Source organism: Ixodes scapularis, unplaced genomic scaffold (assembly GCF_016920785.2).
Source record: "Ixodes scapularis isolate PalLabHiFi unplaced genomic scaffold, ASM1692078v2 PGA_scaffold6__148_contigs__length_123643588, whole genome shotgun sequence".
NCBI classification, from domain to species: domain Eukaryota; kingdom Metazoa; phylum Arthropoda; class Arachnida; order Ixodida; family Ixodidae; genus Ixodes; species Ixodes scapularis.
In genome coordinates, this window is record NW_024609881.1 from 117,387,112 (window position 1) to 117,391,367 (window position 4,256).

Here is a 4,256-nt window from a genome sequence, read left to right on the forward strand (position 1 = left end):
TGCGGGGAAATATACCTGGCAAGCTTGCGTTGCACGCGCTGAACACACGAGCGACACGCGCTTGGCGGCCCGAAGATCCTAGTATGACGTCACGACTGGTCGAATGTTTTTTCGCTTTTTCTTGCTTTTAGTTGCATCTTCAGGGAAAACAAAAGTGATATTCAGATTCACGGGATAAAAATACGCCAGAATTCACCTCTAACTCGTTTTTTTCAAGAAGTGTTTCAGCTTCCCTTTAAGTGCAGCCTATGCAAGAAACTCGTTTTCAATAAATGCTGCCACAACATGGCAGTCGAGCAGCCCGCTAAAGCTGCAACCTTGTTCAAACAATTGTAACAGTGGTCTTTGTATGCTGACTAAGCGCACTTTGTTGTCAGGACGAACAGAACGGGTTGCCAGGAGGCCCGGGACTGGCCTCAAAACGTAGGCCCACACAGTGCTCTAATGTGTACCACCATGGGACCAAACACAAGCGAGGCTCGGCAGCTCTGCTGGCATTCAGTCTGTGGCAATGGACTTACGCTTGTCCAGGGCCGGTGCTCAGTCTATACAGTACATATCCAGAAAGAGGAGATTGTTATTGAACTTGGCAGCTTACAGAATCGGTTTGTTTCTGTTCCTTTATTTTACCCTCGGAGCCAGGGGCATTACACAGTGCAATTGCAAATGCAACCATAGGAAACAAACATGTTAAACAATGGTGTGAACAAGTTACACAATAGTGGTTAAAATTCAAGACCAAAATATATGAAACTTAAAGGACACATCGTAGGAAATCGCATACTGCCGCAGATACGCCAGATCCCATGTGGTCCGTCAAACAACCAGAGTCCAGCCTGGTTCTTTCACGGGAGCGGGAATTCCGCTCCCTTTTATTTGTTCCGAAAACACAACGCTCAAAAACACTCAGTCTAAACTGCAAAGACATGCGACATTACACCGATATTCGCACGTAAAGCCAAAGCTAAACACAAAGAGGGCCCCCAGGCCTCGTCTCCCACGATTACCCGAAATCCGGTCACACACACTTGCCTGTTCTCGGCACCGCCCAGTCCCCAGAGGCCCTTCTACCCCGGTCCCCCGTCAATATATCGATGGGCGAGGAGGTTTCTCCTCGCCCATCCTGGGGCGCCTGTGATGCGCTCTAAAGGCACTCTAAAAATCAAACTTTTATCTGTTTAGTTTGCTCACCTTCTGTGATGCGACACGCCATCACATTCTACTCCGTTTCACCTTGTGTTGTACCGCAGCCGACTATACGAGCCACCGGAGCCAATCCAGCTCTTTGTCGCAGCCAGATGACGCTGTGCTCGACGTGCCGTTGCGCCCAACGGACAGGCCACGTGACACACCTTCGGCACTGGATTGGCTCCGATGGCTCGCAGCATTCAGAGTAAAGTGCGGTATTGCATTTTGTGCTCTAGTAACTCACCACTGCCAAACTGCTACGCCAGAAGCACTCAGCAGACCCCACCAACTCTGCCGCCCCTACGCTCCATTCACCTCTACGCTGACAGGGCGGTAGGAGCCATGTGGTTGGTGGGCCAAGCTTTTATTGCCTCATGTCCGACCTGCACATCAGTATGAGAAAGGGGCATGATAAGTGATGCAAGACTGACAATCGGCTGGTTCACCGAGCATGTAGCCTCCAGTGCCCTGTCAGTTAAGGGTGAATGAAGTCTAAAGTTGGTATATAACAGCCGTCTACTGTCCCACTCTCAGGCATGCCACCCTTGACCAGTCCAGTCGTTGATCTTTAAGCAGGGTTAAGCAATGACTGCCTCGTGCCACCAAACATGAAGGTGTCCATGGAACAAAGCCGCATTTGTGTCTACTCGCACCTTTGAGAAAATTGGTCCTGCCATAACCCACACCTCGTCGAGGTAGAAAACTTTCGGGCCCTTTATTTCCTGTGTTGTACAATACCCCAAGAGGTACCTCTGTTGAAACAGAACTATCTTGACCCCCTCGATCAGAAGCGAGGCCCCTGCGGCCATTAAGCGCCGTTTACTCATTCATAGATGTTGCTCCTTTCGACAAAATGTCTGTGGCGACAGCTGGAGCTAGTGAAAAAGCGGACACCATAGCTCTTCCCAAAGCACCCTGTTCTTCCTCCAGAGCGGCTAGTTCACCAAGGAACAGTGCAATGGTGGTCTGTGATCGCAGACCACCATCATAGCCCCACCAACGGCGGCAACCCCCCCCCACTGACGTCACTCAGGTGACAAGCATTTCACTCGCATGACGTGACTCCAAGCCATACTCACTATGGCTGGCGACAACCCATAAAAGGCATGCGCTGGCCCTTTGACCCACGCGGAGTGCAGTGCAGGAAGTGGAACGGCATCGGTGACCCAGTCGCTGCAGTTACCCAGAACTGTCTTACTGGTGTCTCGGTGAAGGTGCAGGCCCGCTGTTTGATGCACGTAGGTAGAAGCCATCAGCCGCAAGCATCAGACAGCTGGGGTGGAAAATTTTGCACCCAACAAAACAATAACCATGAGAAGAGTGGTCTAGCCGGTGAATTGCAAAAACATAAAAAGCAGGCACATAAAACCTTGTCTTGCAAAAACACAAAAAGCAGGCACATATAGAAGTATTTCTGTTACCTCGTCTCATGCTCAAGCATTATTTTGGATAGTATAGTATAATGCCTGTCTCGCAGTGGCTTTCTGAACAAAATGTAGTAGAAAATACAACCAGTTGAATACCAAAGGAGAAGTAGAACAGAGAGGCACTTATTTGTTGTCACTTTAACATGCACATTACGGAAGAGCACAACACTTCGCGATTAACCTGTAGCAGAATCGCTTAGCAGTCCTGCTGCAGGTGTGAATGTACCACGAGGCAGAATACAGCATTTGTGCAGAAAACACCATCGCAGGCCTACTAGGATGAACAGTAACATTACCCGCCAAATTCGACGCGCCGGGAGGGCCATTCGCGAAGCCTGATCTGTTTGTAAATCCCGTCTTTCGACAGAACGCTTTTGCGACTGCACGAGCTCGTCAAAAGCTGACATTCCCAACGCGATTGGTCCTTCTTTAAGTGCGATTACTGAATGCAAATGCGGCGCAGGCGGCACCCGGGAGCCACATGTCACTCCCGTTGATTATCTCTACTATCTTCTTTGTCCCCGACGCTACGTGAGGTAGCCAAGCGCTATCAAATTCCACCACTGCGGTGTCGCATGGACGATCGAACGCCACCAGAGTAGGTAAATTCCACTCACCTTTTACGTTCCGAACAAGCGTCCCACGGGCCTCCATGTGGCGAGACGGGGCCTGCTAGCTTGCATGAATGCGCTGTGAACTTCACTGCCGACGCTCGTTCCCAAGCATTGAATATCACGACCAACTCCACTCGGCAATACGGCGGCACATAACACGACAACGTGTAATACAAAAAAGACCGCTGGAACCGACGCGACCACTCCAAAAAGCACCCAACAAACACTTGGAAAAACAAAAAGTAAAAACAAAAAATAAAATTGAAACAAGCAAAAACAAACAAAACAAAAACTTTCGTCACTTCCGGTTTGTGTTGTTTTGCTTGTTTTTGCTTTTTTCTCTCAGCCAATAGGCAGGGGGGTAAAGGTGGGTGAGGAGGAGTGGCAAATCCCGTGCGCCGACATCCTGGGTCCCGAGTGAACGATCGCGAAAGAGAGCGACAGAACACGAGAGAAAGAAGGCAACGTTGCCATGGTAAACGCGAAGAGTGTAAACTCTCAGCAATATAAACAGTGATAATTTAACGTTGTAAACTAAATTCTGAGCTATTCTAACGCTTATAAAAAGCAATAAAGTCATTACGCTGCATTAACTTCCCTTCTGTCGAAATCTCGGAAATCTGGTGTTTGCGCAGTTTCGTATTCCTCAACCGCGCCCAGCCGCGCCCCACCAGCGAAGCCGGGTATATGGTTTAGTTTAGCGTTAACGCGAGGCCGTACATCTGCGCGCTATGCAAAAAGAAACCTTCGAAAGGAACGCGAGTATTTTTCCACCGGTAAGTTCGTGGATTGTTGAAGTTCACGAAACTGCTCTGATGATGTAACCGTGTTTGGGACCCAGAGGGTCTGCCTGCATGATCCGCCGCTTGCGGCAGCCAGAATGTATGGGAAAATGGCGGACCTTTTCCTCTAGATTTAGTATATGATCTCTATGCCAATAGGCGTCGCAACCTTACTGCGGCGAAACGCTCGTCTCCCAATGGCCGCTGCGCTCGTCAGTTTCCACGACCGCTCACCCCATGGCGCT

At 49.7% G+C, this 4,256-nt stretch overlaps 1 long non-coding RNA gene across 1 annotated transcript; it reads right to left on the reverse strand.

The window, feature by feature from the left end:
* Positions 1 to 602: 602 nt before the first annotated feature.
* LOC121047104 lies at positions 603 to 2,461 on the reverse strand. The gene is made up of 2 exons (XR_005798448.1): positions 2,268 to 2,461; positions 603 to 1,571 (listed from the first exon to the last, which is right to left on the reverse strand). It is a non-coding gene; the product is annotated as an uncharacterized LOC121047104 (long non-coding RNA).
* Between the last annotated feature and the right edge of the window lie 1,795 nt (positions 2,462 to 4,256).